This window comes from Pinus tabuliformis, chromosome 7 (genome assembly GCF_031772625.1).
Source record: "Pinus tabuliformis cultivar Carrire ecotype Pingquan chromosome 7, CPIR1, whole genome shotgun sequence".
In the NCBI taxonomy this organism is placed as follows: domain Eukaryota; kingdom Viridiplantae; phylum Streptophyta; class Pinopsida; order Pinales; family Pinaceae; genus Pinus; species Pinus tabuliformis.
Window position 1 is genome coordinate 785,045,787 of NC_142293.1, and position 16,740 is coordinate 785,062,526.

Consider the following 16,740-nt stretch of genomic DNA (forward strand, 5'->3'; position numbering starts at 1 on the left):
AAGTAGCTGTGAACACCCAAAGAGAAGAGGATCAGGATCGAGGGACAAATGAAAGACACCGGTAAGTCTATTGATCTCTCCTCTTTCGCATTTCATAAAGGAAGAAACCAGAATAGTTGTCTCTGTTTGTTGCTAAGGCACTGTCACACCTTAGGTGGATAGGATCGTCCTGCATAGGCATTTTTCCCCACAAAGGAAAATATTCATATTCATAAATGATTTAGGATTAGAAATAAATCAAATACACTAATGCAATCATACATCAAGAAAACATCAGCATATAGGAGAAACCAAGATAGCTTTATTGATGAATAACAAGGTTCAGGAAGAGATACAACCCAGAGGGCTCCAATCCAGCATCTCCATCCCAGCAAATGGAATTCCTATCTTCACCCCTTTCAAAGCATTAAGCACCCAATAGCTCCAGTCTCAAACCAACAGCAATTCTTTGCAATAACAAAATTCTAGCCTGTACCTGGAATCAGCTGCTAACCCTGTTTATCACTCGTTCCTCGAAAGACGAGTCTTCTTTAAGCTCTTTTCATCTGACTCGTAAAATATGAAAAGATTGCCGAGTTTTGGCCTTCCAGCTCGTTAAAGCGACCGGAAGAGCTATCCCTCCTCTAGATTTTAATCTTTTTGGACCCGAGGGATTATTGCACAAAAAGATCGAGCGCTTGTTTTATTCGGCTCGTTAAAACTATCGAAAACTCATCCCTTCTGTATTGTTTTATACTTTTTCAGACTTAAGGGATTAGATGACGAAAAAGGACTTTTGGAGTTAACTTTATGTACCTTTTCAGACTCTCTAAAAATGAAAAGGACCGAGTTATCTTTGTCGTTAGACTCGTTAAAATCATTAAATAGCGACAAACTTGTCTTTAGACGAGAACGAGTTTCACTATCGCTAGGCTCGTTAAAACATAGCGATGGGCTTGCCCGAAGGGCAGGTTATAGAACAAGCATATGTTATCCTCCTCAAGCTTGAAAAAAATAAAGAGGTACTAGTTAGCAATGACTGGGGAAAAATTGGGAGAAACTAAAGAAAACTTTGATGGTAGCAAGTCGCTCTTGAACATGACACTTTTCCTCCGTGCCACAATCGGGTTGGGTTGTTTCATTCACCGGTCACATCCATGGTCTCGCTGTACCATCCATATTTGGGGTAATGCTACCAATCCATCGCATCAGTGTCGCCATATGTTCAAGAGAAGTCGTTCAGAAAAGTCAACCGTGTCCCATCCACTGCCATACATTATCCTTCATCCTTTCATGACCGCCACCCTGAATCATATGTCACAGATCGTTTTCACCTCCATTAAAATCATTAGCTCCGTTCCGTGTCATTGATGTGGGATTCATTAAGGCCCTCCTTTGACGGATCGCTTCTTGTTGACATTAGCTCATTATCCAAGAAGTTGATCTAGGAACAACCCCTTCAGTACTTTGAAGCTTGCATGCCACAATGGCAAGTTTCTCACTTCCGGCGACAGGTATACATCAATGACCTTCGACCGAAAGATTTTGCGTGGTGTTCGACGCCAAGTCCTTTATTCACACCAGGTGAATTGTACTGCAGTACCTTGAGGGTCATTATCATTATCGGTGATTCCTCTCGCGCTTGTTAACGGTTTACATCATTGACCGGTAATCAAGCGATGTCTTTCCATGTTCGACTTCAGAACAATTCTCACATGGATCGACTTGTACTTAGAGTGAAGATCGAATGAGTTTGAAGACCCCGGATCTAGTTTCATCCATCCGGGCTGCGATATATATTCAGGAAATATAAAGACATTGACATGTACATCATTGCAGCAGATAGTCATCCTACTCAAAGGATGATAATTTCATCAAAATTATCAGTCTACCATCAGACGATTGTCTGTTCTATGTACAGAAAAATGAATTTATAAAGCTGAGCATGGGAATGCCCGCCTCAGCTAGATCATGAAAGCAGCATGAAAAATAATGTATTGTATTGTATTGTATTACAGGTCTCCTCCCAGCATTGGATGAACTTCAGATCCCCCTAATAAAGCATTTCACCCGATAAACAGCCTCATACTTTAGGGGGCAACTGTTATAGACATTTTTGTGCCTTACAGCATTGAGCATGAAATGTCCATAATCTAAGGGATCCAAAATCCCTAAACATGTTGTTCCTACCCCTAGAGGAACAAGGCTAACAAACCACAACAATTCACAGAAGTTCTCCACCTGAAAACTGCTCAAAACAAGTCAATTCAGGATCATTTCAGTGGCTACACTAGCTGTCTGCGCTGAATGTCAAAGCCAACACTGGCTACCTGCGTTGAATGTCAACTGGAACACTGGCTACCTGCGCTGAACGAGAGTGGACAAGTGGCAGGCTCATTTCTCAAGGTGTCAAAACCCAGGAAGCTTCCAAAATGACACTTGCCTCAGGGAATTCGACTGGTGATGAGTAAGAGGTTCCAAATCTCCAAGTGGAAGCAAGAACCTCCAAGTGGACTCAAGAACTGACAGAGGGAGAGGACACTAGTCACATCTCAAGCTGACTCATCCTCTCTCCAAACATCTATATATGGATCTCTCTTCCATGAGATCTGGAGGCTGGAATTTTGTTATTGCAAAGAATTGCTGTTGGTTTGAGACTGGAACTATTGGGTGCTTAATGCTTTGAAAGGGGTGAAGATAGGAATTCCATTTGCTGGGAAGGAGATGCTGGATTGGAGCCCTCTGGGTTGTATCTCTTCCTGAACCTTGTTATTCATCAATAAAGTTATCTTGGTTTCTCCTATATGCTGATGTTTTCTTGATGTATGATTGCATTAGTGTATTTGATTTATTTCTAATCCTGAGTCATTTATGAATATGAATATTTGCCTTTGTGTTGTGTTCTTCTCTTGTCGCAAGTAGCTGTTCTCTTGTGATCTCACAAGAATCAAGTAGCTGTTCTCTTGGGCGAGCGAGGAGGCAAGTAGCTGTGAACACCCAAAGAGAAGAGGATCAGGATCGAGGGACAAACGGAAGACACCGGTAAGTCTATTGATCTCTCCTCTTTTGCATTTCATAAAGGAAGAAACCAGAATAGCTGTCTCTGTTTGTTGCTAAGGCACTGTCACACCTTAGGTGGATAGGATCGTCCTGCATAGGCATTTTTCCCCACAACACTCTTGCGTATGATCGCACAGGCAGTGACATGTTATCACCAGCATCATTAGTATAGGATGCTTTTCTGCATTTTCTTTTGAGTTTCTTGGTCGCATGACCGATTTTGCCTTGTACACAAAACATTATGTGAAACTATAAACAGTTATATATTTTTTATTTTTGGAGTTTATTTTGGTCAAGTTATGTGATCCAGATGCAAGTGTTGATATGAAATGCTTTTCTCTATGAATGCTGCAAATTTTTGTCTAACACATAATTCGCTAATGAATCAATTAATGTGTTTAAGTTTCTGGAAATGTGTTGATATTGAATAGAATCAAATTTCCTTTCCAAAATCCTGACCCTTAGGAACATATGATAGATAGCTGGGTTTTGAACTGAATAGACGCCAGTAAGATGTAGAATGACAAGTTGCAAATCCAGCCTGACAACAAGTCAGCATATGCCATGTGAAATGGCATCAGAGAAAAGCTCCATCAATGCATTGTGCTCAGTGATGTTGTTCATTGATTGACCAATACATATCCCTCTGAAACTCACTAACTCACCACTTGGAGAAAAGATGGCCCAGGCTGCAGAAGATAGGTTCTGCGTTCTACGACTAGCCCCGTCAGCGTACCTAACAAATGTTTCCGAAAAGTCTGAAATTTGTAACAAATGCAAAGTGGAATACCTAACCAAAATGACAACTCTTGACGAAAACAAAAATGAAACAAAAGCATATCTATAAAGAGATTACTATACTTGATCAAGCATAGTACCACTTAAGATACAACCCATTTCGGGGTTGTGATAGTGGAATTCCATTATAATCTACCAGCTCATAGGCTCCTTTCGCTAATACTCATTTAACAATGTAGGGGCCCATCCATAATGGTTCAACTTACCTACTCCCAATTTATCTGAGTCCTGATCATAGAGCAAGACCAGGTCACCTTCCGAGAAGACACGAGGCTTGACATTTTTGTCAAATTGCAGATTGACACATTTCTTATGTGCTTTGTTAGCTAGCACGGTGTCATGACGGGTTTCATCCAAGTGGATTAGTTCCAAGGAACCAACCTCTTCCTCTGAAGTTTCGGGAAGTAGATCAATCACGAGCTTGAGAGATGAAATTTCACACTGAATTAGCAAGACAACTTCTAGACTGTACACCAACTAAAAAGGCGTAAATCCGGTTGCATTTCTCACTGAAGTCCTATATGCCCACAGAGCTGAGTACATGATCAAATGCCAATTCCGTTTGTGGACTCCAATCATTCTCTGCATTATGCACTTAAGGACTTTGTTGATTGCTTCAACCTATTCGTTAGCCTGTGGATAATATGGAGTAGAACTATCATGGGACAGTCCTAATTTGACAGTCAATTCAACCATCATGTGACTGCAAAAATACGATCCATAATCTGTGACTATGGCTTGTGGAACACCAAACCTAGAGACTACATGATTGAAAAAAGAAAACAACAATGGTTTCGCCGCTGTTGTTGAATGTAGGCATCGCCTTGGCCAATTTTGTAAAATAGTCGACAGCAACTATGATATACCCATGCTCCCCAGCTGAGGTGGGGTTACATGTCATGAAATCTATGCCCCATTTAGCGAATGGCCCAACAGCAACTATTGGATGCAGTGGTGTAGGTGGTAATCTGGTTTTACGATCAAAAATCTGACAAGCATGGCAACTTCTGACTGCAATTATGCAATATTTGAAGATAGTGGACCAAAAGTAACCAGCTCATAGGATCTTTTGTGTAGTAGCGTAACCAGATAGATGCCCCCCACATGCCCCTGAATGACAGTCATTCAGGACCTTTTCGGCCTCCTCATGCATGAGGCACCTTCGCAAAACTGTATCAATGCTATGACAGTAAAGTGTATCATCGACGATCATGTAGTCTTTTGCTTGGTATTGAGTACATCGCTATTCTGAGCGAGAGGTGTTAGGCCTACAGGTTTTGGTTTGGAGATAGATTAGTATATCTCCATACCATGGGTCGCTTGATGATATCAGAAACAGAGTTTCATCCATGATTGATGCTTTAGATGTTAAATTGTTGAACGGTGATGGGAGGTCACAAAGTAACTCCGTGAAGACTAGAGATTTTTTTGATTTGGATCTGGTTAATTCCAGATCAAACTCTTGCAAAATGGCTATCCATTTGGAATATTTTCCCCCTAGTAATTGACGTGACAGAATGTAGGTCATAGGGTTGCAATCTGACAAAATGGTAGTTTTGTGAAAGAGTATGTAGTGTTGAAATCTTTGTATTGCTTGAACAGCTACTAAAGCCAGCTTTTTAACATAGGAGTACTTGCTTTCTGTATCATTTAAGTTGCGACTTAAATAATACACTGGATGTTCTATTCCATTACCTTCTTGTACTAAAACCATTGTGATGGTTGTATCTATAGCGGCAAGATACAAGTTAAAATCTTTTTGATAGTCAGGAGCGTACATTAATGATGCTTTTACTAGGGAATCTTTCAAAGCATCAAAGGAAGCTTGCGCAACCTGATCCCAGTTGAAGGGTACTTCTCTTTTCAAAAGATGCGTATAACCTTTAGCAAGTTCTACGTAATTTGGAATGAACCTCCTTAGAAGGTTTTCTTTCCCTTGGAGTTTCTATATTTGAAGCAAATTTGAAGGTGGAGGCATGTCGATGATTGCCTAAGCCTTACATGGTTCAAGTCGGATTCCATCCTTAGAAACTACGAAACTAAGTAACCGACCAGAACCAACACAAAACACACACTTGTGTGGATTGAGTCGTATCTTGTAGTGTCAGCAATGTAGAAATATAGCTCTCAAATGTTGCGGGTGATCAGTCCGCTTTCGTGAATGAGCCGATAGATCATCGAGATACGGTTGAACGATGTGTTTGATGTCGTGGAAGGCGTAGTTCATTGCCCTTTGAAATGTTGCCCCTGTGTTCTTCAAACCGAACGGTAGTTTGCGGTACACGAATGTGCCCCATGGACATATAAATGCAGTCTTCGACTGGTCCTATGGGCGGATATTGATTTGATTGTATCTAGAAAATCCATCCATAAATGAAAAGACTTCGCATCCGGCACATTCATCAATTATCTGGTCGATGAAGGGTGTAGGGTAGTTGTCCTTTGGACAAGCTTGATTTACATCCCTGTAATTGACACACACTCTAATCGTTCCTTGCTTTTTCATCACAGGAACAATATTCGATACCCAATCAGTTAGAGGAACAGGGTAAATGAAACTAGCATGTAAAAGTTTTTCAACTTCTGCCTTAATGGCAGCGGCTTTCTTCGGGTGAATTGGTCGAAGCCATTGTCGTACTGGTTTGACATCTGGATACATCTTGATTTCATGTTCAACGATACTTGAGTCAATGCCTGGCATTTCTTCATATGACCATGCAAATACATCTCTGAATTCACGAAAGAGAGCGCAGTATATTTCCAGTTCTGAAGGAGAACAAGATTTGCCAACATGAATATTCTCTACAACATTAGGTTTGGTCGAGATATTAATGGCAATAGTTTCTTCAATATTGGACAGATTTCACTCAGAATCCACCGTATTTACAGTATTTGATAGAAAATAAAAAACTGAAGGATGATTAAGGTCGTTAGAATAATCTTCGTTGTTATCTTGAAGCTGGGAACGATGGTGGTGATCTTCCCATGGTGCCTCTCCTATCATCATTGACTGAATGATTCCTTCGTCTGTAGAATGTACATGAGACCAAGGATCAGAAGAGGTGCCATACTCTAGAGACCTATCTATCCAAACACTTGTCGAGCATTGATTTGGGTTTGCCACCCATACCCAAAAAACTGATTGCTACAACAATTCTATAAGGCTTGGGGGCAACACCTAGCGATGATCCACACTATCAAAATGCTCAAATTTCTTCTTAATCTTTGTCGATGTAGAAGATATCATGTGACAGGTTTCCATTGTGTCCACTTCCGCTAGATTACTCGGAGGTGGAAGGGAAAAAGTACCCATTAAGGAAGGGTCTTTTAGGAGACCTACTCTGATATTTTGAAGCGATTGAGAGCTTCCATGGATCAATGGAATGCTTCCGGTAACTTGCAAACTGTTGGGGAGCAAGGTTAGTTGGTCAATGATCGTAATTCTGCCTTGAAAGGGGAATGTAATCTTTCTAAAATATGTTGACACAACTGCAGCCATAACATAAATCCAGGGCCTGCCCAGTAGGATATTGTAGTCAAGGTTTCCATTAATGACCTCAACTTCAATTTCTACAGTCTTGTCCCCCAGTTCGATTTGCGAGTTTCTTAATATCCCATATGGCATGTATGTTCTTCCATCGAATGCTTTTAATGTCATTGATGATCATGACAAGGATGGAGAGCCTAAAGTTTTCCAGCAACTCATTGACATAATAAAGGTAGATTCCCCCTCATCAATGATTGTTCGATGAACAATTTTGTTGAGGGATTTTACCTATATGAGGAAAGCGAGTTGGGCTGGTAACTGAGGTTCGTATCCTTTATGATTAAAGGCCACTATATTGGAACCCGCTGGATCAATCCCACCTATCGCTGATAACAAAGCCTACTTTTAGGAGGGGCAATTCTGCAGTAATTCAAGTGTCGACATAGCAGATGGCGATTGGGCCAGATCCTCCACTATATTATAATTCTGTGCCACTCGAGCACGAGGATTAAACGTCGATTTATGTACTACTCCCTTAGGTGGTTTTATTGTTAATTTAGGAATGATTGGTGGAACAACTTCTGGTGAAGTTGTTGTCAAACTACCAGGTTGATCTGTAGCCTTGTTGTTCAATGACTGTGGATTCCCATAATATTTATTCCTTGTTGATATCAAAGCATCATTTTGTTGTTTTGAGATGGATAGCATAAGCACTTGGGATGGGGAAGCATGATCACTAGCAACCAGATTAGTTTCTGGGTTTGGAAACGGATCAGTCAATATCACTGAGGTACTTGAAGTCTTTAAGAACTTCATGACCTCAGCTTGATGTGGACAATCTTTCGTGTAATGGTCCTCATCACATATGAAACATGGTTGATTAGGTTTCTTTCGTCCAGTAGGTTTCTAGAAGATTTCTCAGGAGTCGAATCTTCCTATTTCTTCTTTTTATTTGTCCCTTTCTTCTTGCCCTCTGGTTGCTTATGATTTTTTCCCTTGTCGGTTGACACGGCATTAATCTCCAAGGCAAGAGGTTCTTCATCTTCTTTCTTTTTGACTAGAAACTGCATGACTTTTTTAGATGTAGCCTTTGCGGCTTTTGTGCTTGTGGTACCAATCATTGCATCACCAGGATGAGAGTCCTTGTTTGATTTAGGAGGGGGAGGAATGGAAAATTCTAATCTAGGAGCATCAGGAATTTTGTCGTAGAGCATGCCAGACTGAGTATAGATCAAGTCTAAATATTGTGCATGAGCAATGACTTGCTCTTCAGTGACAACTCCTCCTTTAGCCACATCCTCTGTAATAGAGGGTAATAATGACTTTATAAACCATTTATCTAAAAGTTGATCAGGAACATACGTCTTTACCATTCTTCGATGGCGCCGCAACTCATGAGTATGATCAGATATCTGAGTGGCTGTTTTTTGTTTAAAGTTGGTAAGGAGTTCTGTCCCTGTTTCGTACCTTATGGGTAACTGAAAATGGGTTAAAAAGGTAGTGGCAAGGGTGTTGAAGTTATCAAACAAAGCTCTAGGCAATTCAATATACCATTTTGTTGCCGAACCAGTTAATGTTCATTGAAAAAGGCAAAGCCTAATCGAATCATCATTTAGGGTGTTAGATGAGCACCACAAATGGAATGTCATTACATGATTCAATGGTTCTTCACCTAGATTTCCGTTGAATCTAGGAATATCAGAGGGAAGTTTATGAGGAATCGCTAGCCAACAAGGGGCATAAGCAATTGGATCATTCGTTAGCCGGTTTAGATCTAGTAATTCTAGAGTTGCTACAAAAGGCAGCTGTTGATTCAGGTTAGGCGAAGCATACCCAGGATAAGATGGAATCGCCTAAGCAGTAGGTCTTTGCATACCAGCATAATGTATCTGAGGTTGGAAACTTTGATAAGGTTGATGGGCATAACCATTATAGTATGGTTTTTGATAACCATTTTGGAAATGTGGTTTCCCGTTACTTACAAAGCCTTGTTTCTCAGGTCCTTGGTATGATTGCTGGAACTGCGGTTGTTGATATTGTACCAGCCATGGTTGTTGTACCATTTGCTGTTGTCCAATACTAGATGATTCACCAAGATGCAGAGTGATAGTCCCTGTTTGAGCCTGAGTCATTCCAGGTAAAGAGGCACTAACCTGAGATTGTGATTGAATCATGGAGACGAGAGGCTATTGTATTGCAACCTGAGAGACTTGAGGTTGACACACAACAGGTAGTGCTTATACTTGTGATACAATCACAATAGCAGGTGTAGTGGGAATATTCGACATAGGTTAGACTGGTTGCATTGAATATACAACCCTTGGTTGTTGAGGCAGTATTGGTACCCATCTGCTGGATGTAATTCCAGTTTGGCCTGGATTTTGTTATAAACTCTCATATGGTTGTTCTCCAGGAGGGAACAATGAAAAGGCATACTGCCCCCCATATGGTGGCAATTGAGTGCTTAAAGGGTAGATCGGCCTTTGAAGACATATTGGATCAACTTGTTGAGTTTCAACATAAGAAATAGTAGATGAGATTCCGAATGAAGAAATAGGAACATACCATGTTGTCAAAACAGTCCCTGAGTGGACTCCGGCTTGTTGTTGATTACTAGTCGGGACAGATGGTATACCAGCAAACATTGTAGGAATCGTAGTAGGAAGTTCTGTCGTAGTCATGTCAGTTGACACAGTCCTAGATGTTGATTGTTGCTCAGATATATTTAGTCTATCCAAAATATTTCCTCGCAATTCGACAGGAACTTGCAATGAAGGATGATTAAAAGAACTAATTTCTGTAGTAGAAGGATATAAGTGGATTCCAATTCCAAAATGCAGTGGAGTACTGGATGGAAGATCCTCTACTATCTCTTCTATGGCAATCAGTCCAGGTGGAAGAGGTAGACCGTCAGGTCCGTAAAATATTTTTGGAGCCGAAGAAGGTATAGATTCTATAGTAACAGATACTGGAGGAGTGGCACTTTCTGAATTCTGGAATTCAACTTCCAGATGTTTAGGTAAGTGAACTTTAGTCTCTATTTCAACTCTAGATGGAGCTGTCTCAGGTATAAAAGTGCCTATCGTTACATTAGGATCAGTTCTAATGTCCTCTTGCAACCTTGGCGCTTCTTCTATAAAGGCAGATGTACCATAAATGATTGGAGTAACTGTAGCCTCTGACGATGTTGAAACACAAGTTTCAAATAAATCAGGTGAATTGGAATTAGTCAAATGAGACCATTTTGCTCGGGATGGTTTCGTCTCCAGGGTCAAAGACAGTTGACTCACTAGTCTCTGCGAACGATGGGGTTTTGATTGACTTTCTTCCACAATTGCGGATTACTTGATCAACTCAAAATTAAAGGGGAAAAAATTATTCCGATTCAAATAAAATTTAAAGATGCTTTGACACAACTCGCTTTTTCAATTTTTAAGAGTCGAGAAAAAGCTAAAGGTGACTCTAGTTGCCTTCGATTTTTAATGAGCCTGAAGTGACAAGTGCTCAGATGGACCTTTTTCTTTTAACGAGTTGAAAAGGAATGAAAGTGACTACTCTGGAAATCTAGATAGAGGGATTACAAAACCAATCACAAAACTGTAAAATACACCTGGTGATAAATGATAGAGAAATTACCAAGGACTTATGTATGGTAGTCAATCTTCCCGAATGCTGTGTTCAGTGCATTGCGATCGATAGGGCAGTAGACACGGCTTCCTAAGGATAAAGGGTATCAGCCTATTGTGGTCTCCCAATATATACTTGATTGTACAGGGAGCACAAGTCCGTACTGGCACTTGTCTTATCAAAGAGGAGGAATCACCCAACCTTTGATGAAAACGATAGTTACCAGGTTTTACGACACCGAAACACATCTCTAGCCTAGACTTCTAGATGTGTTGCGTTAGGTTCCAAAGCGTTTTTATGTTCATTGAGATTTATTTTAGAGTTGATCTTGCTTAGAAGTTTGTCTTTCAAGGTTCACCGCATGATGTAGATGTACAATTCCTAAATATGCAATCTAAAATGATAAACAATCATTTATTTTCTTTTGACAATGAAAATCCTAGCTACAATGGAAAGAAGATTATGATTTTTTTCTTTTAGCAGAGAGCATAAAGCACACACTAAATGCACTTTCCTAAATCATATTCCGCATGCAGTCAAAATGCAAATGTACATGCATGTATTTGTTTTTCGTCTCCTTAAAGTGTGAATGCCAAAAAGGAAAACTAAGTAGAGATCTGAACTATTTTCTTTTAAGTGACATTTTAAACAATTTCTTTTCAAAACGAAAGGAAGACTAAAATGACACTTTTCAATTTCGAATTGAAAACTGATTTCAACACTTCAAATGCTAATAATTCAAATCAAGTACAATGACAAAAGTACAATCAACTATCTAGAAGAGGAAGACTTTGCGACACTCTTCTTTTGATTCAAAATGACAATTACGAAACTTGCATCAAAAACGACAATTCGATTAAGCTACTCTTGACAAAGGAAGACTATAAATGATTTACAAATACACAAAAACATTTACAATTCCTAACTAATGTAGGCTGAATAATGTAAAGGAAGGGGGCTAAAGTAATGAGATACTGATCATGAACAGAAAAACTACTGAATAGAGTTGAAAACAAGGAGGAAAAACCAAATTTCAAAGAGAGAAACAATATCACTCAATCATCACACCTCCAACACAGGGAAACAGGGATGCATCTCACCTGTAACACACGAGAGGTGTGATGCATATAGGTTGCCCAGTTACAGACAGTGCGATGGACCAGGGAGTGAAACTGAGCTTGGTTTTTGCTCAAAATTTGCAGCTAAGTTCAGTGATTTCGACTGAGTTATGATGGATAGTAGAAACAAAGTATAGGGGTATGATCTTATGAGGTTATTGAGCTACCACAAGGGCACTTAGAATGCTTGTAAGTCAGATTTTTAGCTCATAAACCAACCCGAAGATTGACTGAAGAAACATTCATCTACTGCGCAATTGGATAGCAAAGGCGATTCAAAGGCTAGCTGGCTAACTTCAGGCTCCATTTGTAGTTTATAAAGCAAAAAATAAACAAGAAAAACAAACTATTCGATCCCCAGTGGAGTCGCCATTTTGTTTTAGGGAAAACTAGTGTCGATTTGAATTGCTAGTCCCACTAAGATGGGTAGCTATCTTAGAAACAAACAATCAAAGCAATTCGATATTTCCTTTTAGGGGTAATAGATAAGAGGGAAGAAAAGAGGACCAACCTGGATCTTCCACTTTGATCCTTGCTTGGTTTCTCTTTCCCTTGATATAATTCGCCACTCTTCTGCTACTTGTCCTGCTTCAAAGAGTATCTATAGAGTCAAAGTAACAGAAAACCATCAAAGCATCTCTATCTAAAACATCATAAACAATGCAAAATCAGAAACACATTGACCATACAATTGCATTCATAAACAATAAGATTCACAAATACACGATTATATGGAGGAAAACTCAAAGAACTTTATTAATAGTAGAAGAGAGGATTACAACCCAACTGTCTGATCCAGCATCATCCTCCCAACATAGAAGCCCTCTTCACCTCATGAAAAGCAATATCACCGAACAATACAATGTCTCTTCTCACAGATAAGCCAACAACACTTCCTTACAAATTACAAAATTCCAGCCTCCAGATCTCTCAGATGAGGGATCCATTTATAGATGTCTTGCAAGGGTATGAGTCAGCTCTAGGTTTTTTATTAGTGTCATTCCACTAATAGTTCTTGGTTCCACTTGGAGATTTCATTGATCTCTTACTCATCCCTAGGTGAATTCAGAGAGGCAAGTGTCATAGGAGAAGTTTCTGGAAGATTCCATGAGCTTCCACTTAGAAAATTGTCTCTGCCATTTGTCTATTCTCACTCATTGTACCCTACAGAAGGCCATTTCAGTATGTATCGTACCTAGCTAGTGTGGCAGCCAATATGCATTGCACCTTGACCATGGAGCAGTCAGTATGGTCCAATTTTGGCCAGTTCTAGGTATTTTTTTAGGTTGAACTTTTGGGAAATGATGTAATCAGTTGATCATGATCCTTTAGGGTACGAAACAACACTTTTAGGGTCTAAAGAGCCCTTGGTTTATGGACATATGAGTTTGGGGTTGAAGTTCCCAAATATGTCTATAACATCCTTCCACTTCGTGTAGCCCCAAACATCAAGGTAGCTGCATAACTCGATTTTCACACAAGAGCATCTTAATCCAAGTATTTAACGACTTGAAATACTTACCTCGTGGCCCCTTGAAGAAGCGGCACTCTGCTTCACTGTAATTGACCAAGGTATCGACCACGAACTCTGTCACGAACCCTCCTATGATACAATCGATCCAATGATCGATAGCGCACGCGATCTTATCTTCAGAGGCTTCTAATCTCCGCACTAACTTGGGGTCTAGACTATTGGACCCTCAAGCCTCTACCTTCCTTGGCTATCTGCCAGCTTTGCGATCCACTTGTACAACTCGACCAGGAAGGAACATAAGAAGATCTTGTGTATTTCTGTGCACAGGTATCTGTCCAACCACTTTCTTTCATCAATCACGGATTCCTATTTTCTTGCACCGTGAATTCGTGGATCTTTATATCCTATCAATCTTCGATCTCTTTCTTATTTAGATTCCAATGATGTGACATCACACATCTCATTATGCAGACCTCGGTCCCAGAAATGAAACCATTTTTTGGCTTGATGGGCCCTAACCCAAGTTCAACATTAATTAGCCAAGAAATTCCTTACACTATTGGCCCTTTCGGCATCAATCAGCGGAGCGCAAACTGAAGTCTCACCCGACGTAGTATGGGAGGATGCAGGAACAAATTTACTGCAACCTTAGATGGTCATGATGTCATCTTATACCCTAACACTTCCTTCGTACAGACCTATAAGCCCTTTAGGCCTTATCAATGTACTTCTCTTATTCGTCCTTGAGGCCTCCGTGAAAGTCTCTAATCGTCCTTCACGGACCCTATATAGTCAATTCAGGTGCTTACGCGCCTCTATAATTATCCTTACTTTTGTGTCTACCCCGATTAGATTAAGTGTTGGTTAACTTCAACATGCATTATGATTATCTTCGCGTGAACATATATTCTTACTTGCGTTCATATGACAAAGTACAATACATAGATTCGCGCATTAATATAGCATTAAATCATAAACCTAGTATTCAACATAACATATTTGCAAACATTCATAACAGAATTAAAATAACTCATACACAGATATCTCGAAAATAATTATCTTTAATGATGGTTCAAATCTCAAGTATAAACTCTAACTTCCCTGCGCACACAGCTGCAAGGGCCTGTGCACTCACCTGCGGACTTCTACCCTAGGCCTTTGTGCAATCAGCTAGAGAGCCTCTTCTTATGCTAATACTCTCCTCTCTTAGCTCTCACAAACCCAAAAACTTACTTAGACTCTTCTAAGACTCCATTTTTATACATTCCCATGGCCTATGGACCAAGGGCATATTTCATCAAGCCGACACAAACTATCTAAACTAAGGTCAGAAACCCTTTTTGGCTATTTACATCTTAATACTCCGCGACGACAAAATTCAGAGATTTTACATTATTTATACATAACTTGGGCCTTTAGCCCCAAAACTTGCGTTTTTAAACCTAAAATTGACTCGAAGGGGCCCGTTCCTAACACCTATTGATGTGGTGCCCTCGTATAGGTTCCACATGTCATGTGCAGATCTTGTCAATTGTCGGATCTTGGGATAGGAAAATCCTAGTTTCGCGACAAGAAAAATTTTGTCCCAAGACATGAAATATGGCATCAAAATTGTCATCCTAGGATGGAAAAATTGACATTCACACATTTTGTCATCGCGCCCATATTTAGAAGTGGAAAAACAATAACTACCACATACACAATGCAAATTCCCACCTATTGAAAGGGTGCCCTCGTATAGGTTCCACATGTCATGTGATGTGGAAAATAGTGTCGATGTGGAAACCACATGGAAGTGCCATGTGGCATGCGGGAAAATGTGCTTCGGTGCTAATGTGGTAAGGATGTGGTGACACATAGAGGAAACACCCATAATTTTTCCAAGTCAATACTACCATGTTATCATGCTATGTAGGTTTCCATGTGTCATGCCACCACATCAAAATAGTGAAAAAAAAAACAAAACTTCAAAAGGCCATAACTTTTGATCCAAGGTTTGAAATGAGGAAAATTTTATATTTTTGAAAAGGTCTTGATGAGATGGAGATGATGGGATTTTCAAAAGGGAAACTATGAAACCTTAAAATCACTAAAAATAGGAAATCAAAAGCAATCGAAAGAAATATATCCCAAATTTTATATGGGGGTCCCTTTATTTTCGAAAAAAATTAAGGAGGGGTGTTGAGACCTCAACAGGGTACCAAGGATTTTAGTCTTCAAATTTTCTAATAAATTTCCTAATTTATCCCTTGTTACTCCTCGTGTAGAAAATTTATTTATCCTAGAGAAAGGGTCCCTTATTCCTTTACCAATCTTAGCTTTTCTTCATGAATGCCTCTTGCACAAATTGCAAATGTCATTAAATGTTATAGAAGAAATGTCATGAGAATCCATTAAATTTAACATATCTATATATTCATCATGTATCCCTCTTTGAAAAACAATCTTAATTGCATCATCACTAAGAGCACTATGTTTATTCTTTTTAAGGTTATAAAATAATATTTCAAGATAGTCCTCAAGGCTCTCTTCTTCTTATTGCTGCATCTTAAAAAAATCATTTTCTATGTTCTTAGATAAACAATAATCTTGGTATTTTTTAAGAAAAGTATCCTTCATATCATCCCAATATCTAATGCTATGTTCTCTTAGTCCCATGAACCATCTCAATGAAGAGTCTTTAAAAGTTGCAAGATGTAAATCTAGTTTATGAGCAACACCCACATATTTCTAAATATGACACAAAATGTCAAATTCAAACAAAAATGTACTGGGTCTTCTATGGGAATACCTTGAAAATTGGCTATGATATAAGGAGAGATGTTCTTCTTATTGACATCTATCTCCTTGATGAGCCTCATAAATGGGTAATTATATGGGCTCATTTGACCTCCTAACCTAGTCAAATCAACCATTCTCTTAGCTTATTGTATGATTTTATGATTATATTTATGCTTATAGAGTGAGTTGAGTTAGTTATTGTGCCATGTGGTCTAACATGTACTTAATGAAGATTATTGATGAATTTTGAGGTCAAAGTCAAGGATCCAGTGGACAAATGGGAGAAATAACTCGAAGTGGATATAGGAGAGGACTTATAGGAGGGAATCCCCCTAATTTATTTCTCCTCACTTCAAATTCCCCTACATTCAGCTTGGAGTACAAGCAGTCGAATCATGCACTAGAGGGCAACTAAG